General features: G+C 44.0%; 1 pseudogene; it reads right to left on the bottom strand.

The window, feature by feature from the left end:
• Positions 1-372: 372 nt before the first annotated feature.
• On the bottom strand, positions 373-731 carry LOC137384538 (histone H2B-like; annotated as a pseudogene).
• Between the last annotated feature and the right edge of the window lie 11,623 nt (positions 732-12,354).

Genomic DNA, 12,354 nt, shown 5'->3' with positions numbered 1-12,354 from the left:
TCTTGTTGCTGTTTTGTGTCACACCCTCTTTCTTCTTCCCATCTTATTTTTCTTTCCTTTTCTTCTTGCTTTCATTTTCTTTTTCTCTCCCTCATTCCTTCCCATCACCCTCCCTATCACCCTCCCTACCCAATCCATGACTTAACAGTCAGCTAGGGCAACACAACTTGCTGTAACGCACTGAATACCTGAATTCCCCAAATCCCTTACAGCAAATAAAATTGATCTTATATTTGGAGGGGAATCTCTACAGCCATTTAGAAGTTGGGTGGCAATTCAAAACTTCATAGAAGCCTACAAAAGCAGGATAACATTCCCTTATCTGTATCTGGTTTGGGAGATTGTGAGTTTTTTTCAATATACTGTGGTGTTCTACTTGCAGCTTGTGTACTTGTTCATAGTTTTAGTCCCTTCTGTCACAGTGTGTTTGGCTAGCTTTCCAGGCAATAGCAGGCACATGGCACTCTGGCACTCCCAGGAGCTGGTGGTTGAGGGCTTGTTGTAATGGGACGGGAAGCAGTGCACTCGAGAGTATCATTCACAAAGGAGTTAATAATTGTCATGGACTTGGAGGAGATGCTGATGTTGATGTGAACCTGCTTCATCACCTTCTAGATGTAGATGGAGTAGCTCTCCTTCCTCGACCTTCCACACTTCTTGCCGCCTTTTGCTACGACTTTACTCAATTTCTTGGCGCCCTTCTTGGTTGCTGGTTTCCACTCCTCAGGCATCGTCACATTCAACTTCTGGGCTCCCCTATAGAGTCACATTTGCTTGTTAAGTAGGTGGTGTTGGCTTTGCTGAAGTATCTGAGTGAAGTGTCACTTGCGAATCATGCCAATTTATTGCAGTTTTTAGCTGATAGCTGTGTGTGAATTACACACATTAAGGTAGTGAAAAGTCAATAAATCGCTAATGAAATTGCAGCCCTGTAACAGTTAAGACATGTATCAGTAACACAAGTCATTGTTAAGGATCACTGAATTAACGCCTGCAAGGATAGTTTTATATTTTAAAAAATCCTGCTAAACTCTGTCTAGAATACGGCAACAAAAATGAACTTGAATAACCAGGTGAGAGTCTTTGTAAAATATTACTGGAGCATCTCTGCACTAATAACTTTCATGTTCTGCAAATGTTTGTCAATTGCAGCTCTGATGCTTTTGGAGTTAATCCTGTTTAAGCTCTGCAAATCTTTAAATAAACCCATGTTCACGGAGTAATTGCAGTTATGGGATCGGCAGTAATACTCTTTGGAAAGGTGGATTAAGTGCTCAGGATTGTGCCATTCAGGTCACTCCTAACCTGCTGCCCAGGAAAGCAATAGGCACAGGAAAGGAATCAGAAATAATTGAAGTCACGGGGCAATTTGTTCCTTTAATGTTCCTTAACTGAGCACAGTTGACTCTTTTGAATATCTGAACAGATTTGTGATCTGTAATTCTATTAAAACAGCCAATAATATAAAGAGATTTCATGATATGATTCAACTGACTGAATGAATGAACATAGGAGTAAGACGTCATACAGCAGGCTACGATAACAATACATTCAGAGTTTCTGTGTATAACTGCCAGTTTATACAGCTGACTTGTGATGAGTTGATATCTCACGCAGATATTCAATTCTCCACACACATCAGCTCTCACTCCAATGAATTGTTGGCCCAAACATTTTATATGTCAGTTAATACTGCACATTTTGCATCAACACAAAACTGAAACCACTTTGCACCAATGCAAAATTTTTGTTGTAACTGCTGTGTGAAGCCATTTGAATCACATTGGGCAAGCAGTGCGAATAGTGAGGCATGGCCTTTGCTTTCCAATTGTGCTGTGTAACAGCAGTCAGAAACTTTGGATTACTGATCAGTTGCTGTTTTCAACAAGATGGCGGCTGTCAACAGTTTTGGTCAAGGTGTTAGCCTCAGACAAGAGATGTCGGACAAATCGGTATGGTTGATGACCTCTCCATGTCTCCATGCTATGAGAGAACTTGCCAAGGTGCTAAGTCACAAGGAGGATGTGCTGAGTGCTGACTGATGTTGTGACCAGTGATTTTCTTATCTCCAAAGCAGACACCTTAAGCAAATTGAAGCCAAAGCCTCCTAGCTATTTATTCACTAAGCTGGGTCTTGTAAGGGAGAGAGACGTGATTGGTTAAAACAGAGGGGCTTTACAGCTTGAGCCTCTTTACAACATTAGAAAGCTGCTGTGAAGGAAGATTATGATGTAATGCACAGTGAGGGTTATTAGGGAGATGAGGCAGGATCAGTGGACCACAATCATCCGCAAGAACTCACCATTACACAAAAATTACCCTATGTTATTTTACCTTTGATTAACCTTTCTTGTCAGTCAGATTCAATAGAATTGCTTTGGGGTAGTGCCAATGATTGTTAAGTCTAGTAATCTTCAAAAACACTGTGAAGGCACACTCAGGGCCCAGAGAGTGCACTACACTGAATTGTTGTTGTTGGCATTGGACCAAAAAAGTCACACCAAACATCTATCTATGTACAAACTAGAGAAGTAAATGCACAGATGGAAGGCCTTAGTGAACCACTGAGAGGAAGTAGACATCCCATGACATAGCTGATGTTAGAGTGTCAGATGGGGATCAAATTCCTATTGAATTCACAAAACTGTTGCAGGTAGGGGGAATAATAATGATGCTGGAAGTGATTAGCACTGAATTGACTTGAAGCTGATTGTCTAAGGCTGAGGAATAGGATTCCGTTTGTGGCAAAAATACCCTCAGCACAAATGAAGTTTCTATTCACAGGAACTTCACCGATATCATTGGTTCTTAAATGGTTCATTGGGTCTTTATGGCACGTACATCTTATGGGTTGGAGATACATAGTATTATCAAAAAATGACTGGACATATTTGGTTCTCATGAGGAATAGGTGGCACACATTATCGATTTATACAAGATATATACAGAATGACCAAAGACTAAGAGGAAACCACCAAAATAAAAGCAAAATACTGCAGATGCTGGAAATCTGAAATAAAAACAAGAAATGCTGGAAATACTCAGCAGGTCTGGCAGCATCTGTGGAGAGAGAAACAAAGTTAATGCTGCAGGTCAGTGACCCTTCTTCAGAACTGGCAAATATTAGAAATGTAAAAGGTTATAAGCAAGTAAAGTGTGGGTGGGGCAAGAGATAACAAAGGAGAAGGTGTAGATGGGACAAGGTCACAGAATAGCTGACCAGAAGGTCGTGGAGCAAAGGCAAACAATATGTAAATGGTGTGTTGAAAGACAAAGCATTAGTACAGATAGGGTGTTAACGGACTAAAAATTGAACAGCCGCAAGTACAAACAAAAAAAAACACTGGGTAAGCAAACTGAACAAACTAAGATGAAATAAAATAAAATAAACACAAAATAAAATCTAGAAAAAAAGGAAAAAGAAAAAAATAACTAAAAATAAAAGTAAAATGGTGGGCCCGTCATGCTCTGAAATTATTGAACTCAATGTTAAGTCCGGCAGGCTGTAGTGTGCCCAATCGATAAATGAGATTCTATTCCTCGAGCTTGCCTTGATGTTCACTGGAGCACTGCAGCAATCCCAGGACAGAGAAGTGAGCATGAGAGCAGGGGGGAGTGTTGAAATGGCAAGCAACCGGAAGCTTGGGATCCTGCTTGCGGACTGAGCGGAGGTGTTCCGCAAAGCGGTCACCCAGTCTGCGTTTGGTCTCTCCAATGTAGAGGAGACCACATTGTGAGCAGCGAATACAGTATACTACACTGAAAGAAGTACAAGTAAATCGCTGCTTCACCTGAAAGGAGTGTTTGGGGCCTGGGATAGTAAGGGGAGAAGAGGTAAATGGGCAGATATTACACCTCCTGCGATTGCAGGGGAAGGTGCCATGGGAAGGGGACGAGGTGGTGGGGGTAATGGAGGAGTGGACCAGGGTGTCACAGAGGGAATGATTCCTTTGGAATGCTGACAGGGGAAGGGAGGGGAAGATGCATTTGGTAGTGGCATCACGCTGGAGGTGGCAGAAATGGCAGAGGATGATCCTTTGGATATGGAGGCTGATGGGGTGGAAAGTGAGGACAAAGGGAATCCTGTCGCGGTTCTGGGAGGGAGGGGAAGGGGTGAGGGTAGAGGTACGGGAAATGGGCCGGACACAGTTGCGGACCCTGTCAACCACAGTGGGGGGGAATCCTCGGTTGAGGAAAAAGGAAGACATATCAGAAGTCGAGCTGTCTTGAGTGTTGTTGGAGCTACACCCATCCAGGAAAGTGGAGAATATTCCAACACACTCCTGACTTGTGCCTTGTAGATGGTGGATGAGCTTTGGGGAGTCAGGAGGTGAGTTACCCGCCACAGGATTCCTAGACTCTGATCTTCTCTTGTAGCCACGGTATTTATATGGCTACTCCAGTTCAGTTTCTGGTCAATGGTAGCCCCTAGGATGTTGATAGTGGGGGATTCAGCGATGGTAATGCCATTGAATGTCAAGGGGAGATGGTTAGATTCCGTTTTGTTGGAGATGGTCATTGCCTGGCACTTGTGTGGTGCAAATGTTACTTGCCACTTATCAGCCCAAACCTGGATATTGTCCAGGTCTTGCTGCATTTCTGCATGGACTGCTTCAGTATTTGAGGAGTCATGAATGGTGCTGAACATTGTGCAATCATCAGCGAACATCCCCACTTCTGACCTTATGATTTAAGGAAGGTCATTGATGAAGCAGGTGAAGATGGTTGGGCCTAGGACACTACCCTGAGGAAGTCCTGCAGTGATGTCCTGGAGCTCAGATGATTGACCTCCAACAACCACAACCATCTTCCTTTGCGCTAGGTATGACTCCAGCCAGCGGAGGGTTTTCCCCCTGGTTCCCATTGACCTCAGTTTTGCTAGGGCTCCTTGATGCCATACTCGGTCAAATGCTGCCTTGATGTCAAGGGCAGTCACTCTCACCTCACCTCTTGAGTTCAGCTCTTTTGTCCATGTTTGAACCAAGGCTGTAATGAGGTCAGGAACTGAGTGGCCCTGGCGGAACCCAAACTGATCATCACTGTGCAGGTTATTGCTAAGCAAGTGCTGCTTGATGGCACTGTTGATGACACCTTCCATCACTTTACTGATGTTTGAGAGTAGACTGATGGGGCGGTAATTGGCCGGGTTGGACTTGTCCTGCTTTTTGTGGACAGGACATACCTGGGAAATTTTCCACATTGCCAGGGAGATGCCAGTGTTGTAGCTATACTGGAACAGCTTGGCTAGGGGTGCGGCAAGTTCTGGAGCACAGGTCTTCAGTACTATTGCTGGAATATTGTCAGGACCCATAGTCTTTGCAGTATCCAGTGCCTTCAGTCGTTTCTTGATATCACGAGGAAAGAATAGAATTGTCTGAGGTCTGGCTTCTGTAATGCCGGGGACTTCAGGAGGTGGCCGAGATGGATCATCAACTCGGCACTTCTGGCCGAAGATTGTTGCAAATGCTTCTACCTTAGCTTTCGCACTGATATGCTGGGCTCCCCCATCATTGAGGATGGGGATATTTGTGGAGCCACCTCCTCCAGTTAGTTGTTTAATTGTCCACCACCATTCACGACTGGATGTGGCAGGACTGCAGAGCTTAGATCTGATCCGTTGGTTATGGGATCGCTTAGCTCTGTCTATTTCATGCTGCTTATGCAGTTTGGCACGCAAGTAGTCCTGAGTTGTAGCTTCACCAGGTTGACACCTCATTTTGAGGTATGCCTGGTGCTGCTCCTGGCATGCCCTCCTGCACTCTTCATTGAACCAGGGTTGGTCTCCTGGCTTGATGGTAATGGCAGAGTAGGGGATATGCCAGGCCATGAGGTTACAGATTGTGGTTGAGTACAATTCTGCTGCTGCTGATGGCCCACAGCGCCCCATGGATGCCCAGTTTTGCGTTGCTAGATCTGTTCAAAATCTATCCCATTTAGCACGGTGATAGTGCCACACAACACGATGGATGGTCTCCTCAATGTGAAGGCGTGACTTCGTCGCCACAAGGACTGTGCGGTGGTCACTCCTACCAATACAGTCATGGACAGAAGCATCTGTGGCAGGCAGATTGGTGAGGACAAGGTCAAGTATGTTTTTCCCTCGTGTTGTCTCCCCCACCATCTGCCGCAGACCCAGTCTAGTTGCTATGTCCTTTAGTACTCGGCCAGCTCAGTCAGTAGTGGTGCTACCGAGCCACCCTTGATGATGGATATTGAAGTCCCCACCCAGAGTACATTTTGTGCCCTTGCCACCCTCAGTGCTTCCTCCAAGTGGTGTTCAACATGGTGGAGTACTGAGTCATCAGCTGAGGGAGGACGGTAGGTGGTAATCAGTAGGCGGTTACGTTGCCCATGTTTGACGATGCCATGAGACTTCATGGGGTCCAGAGTCGATGTTGAGGACTCCCAGGGGCAACTCCCTCCCTACTGTAGACCACTGTCCCGCCACTACTGCTGGGTCTGTCCTGACGGTGGGACAGGAAATACCCAGGGATAGTGATTGCAGTGTCTGGGACATTGTCTGTAAGGTATGATTCCGTGAGTATGACTATGTCAGGCTGTTGCTTGACTAGTCTGTAGGACAGCTCCCGCAACTTTGGCACAAGCCCCCAGATGTTAGTAAGGAGGACTTTGCAGGTCAACAGGGCTGGGTTTGCCGTTGTCGTTTCCGGTGCCTAGGTTGATTCCGGGTGGTCCATCCGGTTTCGTTCCTTTTTATTGACTTCGTAGCAGTTAGGTACAACTGAGTGGCTTGCTAGGCCATTTCAGAGGGCATGTAAGAATTAACCACATTGCTGGGGTTTGGAGTCACATGTAGGCCAGACCAGGTAAGGACAGCAGATTTCCTTCCAGTGAACGAGATGGGTTTTTACTACAATCAACAATGGTTTCATGGCCATCATTAGACTAGCTTTTAATTCAAGATTTATTAATTGAATTCAAGTTCCACCTTCTGCTGTGGTGGGATTCGAACCCATGTCTCCAGATCAATACACTGGGTCTCTGGGTTACTAATCCAGTGACAATACCACTACGGCACCGCCTCCCCCTCTCTTAGGGCAACTCAGTTGGAGGGGTTCCCGAACTTGGCAATGGGCCTGAAACAAGTCATTTATATCCGGTCTATTGCACAGTAACTCCTCCCATTCAGTTTGTACAATCAGTATTCAAATAACCCAATTGAAAAACATAGAAATGGTGAAGAGCATGTGGGAGTCATAGTGATTACCTGTAACTGTTTTCAGATAAAATTGCTTCTAATGGCCAGCTATTCTTGAGGTATTTGCCATGATGAAATATAAAGCACATTAACTCAGTATAAATTAACAAGTCCAGACTTAAAACACAGAGGGAAGATAGGCAATGTCTCCAATGATCACCACAGAGCATTGAGCCATGTTTAGCGGTGAAGTAACTCAGTCATAGCTGATTAGAAACTTTCAATAGTGAATAGTTCTCACTACCTTTTAGAGCAATAACATTCAGACTGAAGGCTCTGCTCAAGATTCAAGGGATGTTTCATTGGCACAGACTTATGACAGGTTCTGTATGTGAGTGAGTTCCAAGTGTTACGACCAGGTGAGAAAGAGGTCTAAGGTTCCCTTTTAGCATTCACCTGGTCTTTCTGCAACAGGGTTTAAACACAGTGTGTTTTTAGCTCCCCCTTGTTGAATCCTTGTTCACCACTTTGCAATTATAAGGCAAATAAACCAGCACAACAGGCTTTCTCAGGTTTAAAGAAGAAAAGTGAAATTTTATTCAATTTAAACTTAACTCTAATTTCATTAACACCTACAGGTACACCCACACTAGCATGCATACGTGATACACACATGCAGATAGGGACAGAAAGAGCAGAAGAAAAATAAAGTGGGAAAGTTTGAGGCAATCTCTGAAGAGGTTTTTTTAGTTACTGTGCTTCGAGCTCGCTGTAGAGTCCTTGATTGTAGGTAGATCTTGCTTTTCGTTTGGGCCCATAAGAACATAAGAAATAGGAGCAGGAGTAGGCCATTCAGCACCTCAAGTCTGCCCTGCCATTCAGTAAGATCATGGCTGTTCTGTCCCAGTCCTCAACTTCTCTTTCGGGCCTGCTCTGCCTAACCCTCGACTCCCCGAGATTTCAAAAATCTATCTACCTCCTCCTTAAATACATTTAAATACATTTTAAATACATTTTCTCTAGATTCCCCTAGTAGTTTAAACATCTTCTCAATATCTACCCTGTCGGGCCCCCTTAAAATCTTATATGTTTCTGTAAGATCATCTCTCATTCTTCTAAACAATGAATAAAGGCCGAACCTGTTTAGCCGTTCTTGATAAGACAGCCCCTTCATCCCAGGAATCAGCCTAGTGTACCTTTTCTGAACTGCCTCCAATGCTAGTATATCCTTCTTCAAATACTTTAAATTTAAATTCTTTAAATGCCCAGTATTCTTCTTAAACCTTGTTCACTGTAGGAGACTTTTCTCTCTTGGGTTTCATGTGTCTTCAGTGGGTTTTGGAGTTCCGTGAAAAAGAGATGGGAGCAGACAGGCAGGAGAGGGGGTCTGCTTCTGTCCAGGAGCATTCTGCTTTTTGCTAGCTCTCAGTTCCAAACTGTACAATTCAGAAAAAAAAACAGACTGTCAAGCAGGTTAGTCATGTGACTAACTGGTTTGACCACGTCTGTTTGTGAATTGTATTGGAGCAGGGGATAGCTCCTTTGTTCTAAGCACTGTCTATTAATATGCAAAAATGTCTTTCCAGCCAGGGGCCTGGCAACCCCTTGTCACAGGCCTTCCCTTCTTCCCAGCAACAATTTGAAATTTAATGACCTTGTGGAGAAATTAATGTGCCTCATTCTTCTCAGGTGGGGGCCTGCATGACACAAGCATTCTTTAAGTAATAGGTCATCAATGCTCATTTACATCCACAATGCTCTGAGTTACGAATCTTGCATATTTTTCGAAAGAAATGGACTATTCAAACCCAATTTGCTCAGGCTCCCATGATCTTCTCCAGGGTCAGTGCCTCAGCTGCATATGTGTTCCAACTGTATTTTCCTTTTCTTTATCATTTATATGTTTAGGTTCATTATTGCATTATGTAAAAGACTTACATTTATATTACACTTGACCACATCTCTCAGAACAGCTCAAATCACTTCACATACAATAAATCACTTTCAAATCCAGTGACTGTCATTATGTAGGCAAACTTCACAGTCCCATAAACAGCAATTTACTCATGGGCAAATGTTGGCTAGGACACCAGGGGAACAACCTGTTAGAAACATAAAAACATAGAAAATAGGAGCAGAAATAGGCCATTCAGCCTTCAAGCCTGCACCGCGATTCAATACAATCATGGCTGATCATCCAAACTCAGTACCCTGTTCCCGCTTTCTCCCTATATCCCTTGATTCCTTTAGCCCTAAGAACTATATCTAACTCTTTCTTGAATATATTTAATGATTTTGCCTCAATTGCTTTCTGTGGTGGAGAATTCTACAGGTTCACCACTCTCTGGGTGAAGAAATCCCTCCTCATCTCAATCCTAAATGGCTTACCCCTTGTCCTTAGATTGTGACCCCTTGTCCTGGACTCCCCCATTATCGGGAACATCCTTCCTGCATCTAGTCTGTCCAGTACTGTTAGAATTTTGAGGGTTTCTATGAGATTCCCTATCATTCTTCTAAACTATAGCAAATACTTCATATACCATTGGATCCTTAATGACCTCTGGAACAAGTGTTTAAAGTCTTCCAAAAAAATCAGCAAACAAAGTGTCAGGCTTGGCTCAGTAGGTAGTACTCTCACCTTTGAATTTGAAGGCTTTGGGTTCACGTGTCATTTCAGAGATTTGAGCACATAATCTCATCTGACACGCTAGTGCTGACTGGGGAAATGCTTTCGGATGAGATGTTAAACCGAGGCCCTGTCTTCCCTCTCCGGTGGATGTAAAAGATCTTATGGCATTATATGAAAAAATGCAGGTGAGTCCTGCCCAAAATGTATTCCCCCAGCTCACATCACTAAAACAGATGATCTCGTTGCTGTTTGTGGGGGTTTACTGTGTGTAAATTGGCTGCTGTGTTTCCTACATTACAACAGTGACTAAAACTTCAAAAAGTACTTCCTTGCCTGCAAAGCACTTTCGGACATAAAAGTTCATAAAAGTTCATATAAATGCAAGTTCTTTCTTCACCCCTGGAAATGCAGTACTCCTTCAGTGTTAGTTAAAATTATGTACTTAAACCTGGAGCAAGGCGTGAACTCACAGTCTTTTGTCAGCTGTAAACTGAGCCAAACTAATACATAATGATTGTACACTTTCATTTTCTCTTGAACAGTAGGCACTGGTAACAAGGCATAACTTCACCAGAGCCACTAAGAGTGGAGGAGTTGTGGGCTGGTTCCTCGTGTGGGGATCCCCTACCGATTGACAGGGTGATCCGCAATCTTGGGTTTAATTGCTTTTCTTCCACCACATTCCCAAACCACAGAATCCTCCTCCTCATTGCCAGATGTTCCATGCTTCCCTCTTCTATTCTGCTGTAACAATTTACATCTCCTCTAGACCCATCTTTTGTTTCTTTACTTATCCCATTACAACCCCTTTTTGCACTGCACCATCATCACTTGAGTCACTTAATCATGTCTGCCCACCACCCTATCACAGATATCTCCCTTTTATTCTTATCCTGTGCGCCTCCCACACACCCACCCCACAGACACAGTTTCCCTGGCTCTGTACATCCTTAAAAGTTGTTTGTCTCTAACACCTTCCAGTCCTGATGAAAGGTCATGGACCTGAAACATTGGGCTGAATTTTCAAAATGTGTTTGGGAACCCAATGCCAAGATGGTTTCTGGGTCCTGACCCCACACCAGAGATGCATCACTAACGTAACACAATTTTCAAATGTTAATGTCCTAATTGGGGATGAAGACAAGCTCAGTGTCCAATTGGTGGCGGCAAGCAATAGCAGGAGGCAGGAGCTGCCTGCAGAGTGCGAGGGCCAAAGGCAAGTGGCAGCCATGATGGGGCCTGCTGCTGCCTTGCCAATGAGAGCAGGCAGCTCCATGAAAGGCTTATGGAATAATGAGGTGAGGCAGCACTTACAGAATAAAAAGTCCTGTGCTTGGCCCGGCACTAGGTCCCTGTGGGCCCAAAACATTTCATCGTGCAGAAGTAAAATTTTCCCCCTGCCCGCTGGGAGCCCGACAGCTGTGCACTATCGTGCACCAGATTGGTCGGGATCACCAGAATCACCATTGAAAATTGCAATGCAGACCCTGCCCCCCCACCTGCCCCTTAACAAGTTCCTTTATGGGTTTAATGAGCCCTTAACCAGAGGTGAATGACTTCCCTGTTCCCCCTCCCCCCCACCCTTACCCTCACATTGAAAATCACGGACCATCCCGGAAGCACAGGTTCCGGAGACGACCTCCGGGACCACGATTTTCAAATCACATCCGCACCAAGACCCGGCCCTGTGGCCCTTTGAAAATCTAGCTCTGTTAACTCTGTTTCTCTTTCCACGGATGCTGCCTGAGTGTTTCTAGCATTTTCTGTTTTTATTTTTAATACCTAATACTGCTACATAGTCCAGTCGATACTCTTCAAGTTTTGATATCTGATGATACCTTGAATTGAAAAATTCCATACATATTTTCTGTAAAATATTAGGCTTGGTATTGTGTTACACTGATTAGATCACCATGGGACAGGTCAGTTTTACCCTACTGATGATGTGTCACTGCAATAATAACAATCCTGCTCAGGACAAGAGGAACCATAGGTTCAGACATTTGGTGTATGTCCTTGGCTGTGGAGCAAATGGTGTGAAGGTATGATTGATGGGATTAAGACTGAATGTCTTTAAGTCAGAAACCCCCCCTGTTTGTAGAGTGTATTTTACCTAGAGTACTTAAATGAATCCTCGCTGAGTAATTTTATTTGGTTCTTATGACGGTGACATATATTCCAGTTGAACTGCAGGGACAGAAATATGTTATATATGGTTATGATAGTATTTCATTTGCCCTGCCAGTTATTCTTTATGTCATATTGTCAGTTGGCTTTCATTGTTGTCATGCTCCTCCATTATGTGACCTACCCTTACACAATTCATTCATCCAATCATTCATTAAAGATGGGGGAGAAAAGTCATCCTACACCTGTTCAAAATAGTTAACCAAACACCAACGTTTTGCTTTTGTTCAGTTGCTTCAGGATTGCATTGTGTTGGGTGGTCTCATTAAAAGCTATGAGGCCAATCTTATGCTGAAAAAAAAATGATTTTTGTCCACATTCTGTGTGTTCTAACATATTGGTGGATGCAGAGCAAGTCATAGCCACTAATGACTGTATT

This window comes from Heterodontus francisci, chromosome 26 (assembly GCF_036365525.1).
Source record: "Heterodontus francisci isolate sHetFra1 chromosome 26, sHetFra1.hap1, whole genome shotgun sequence".
Taxonomy (NCBI): Eukaryota; Metazoa; Chordata; class Chondrichthyes; order Heterodontiformes; family Heterodontidae; genus Heterodontus; species Heterodontus francisci.
This window is presented reverse-complemented; position numbering and strand designations above follow the sequence as displayed.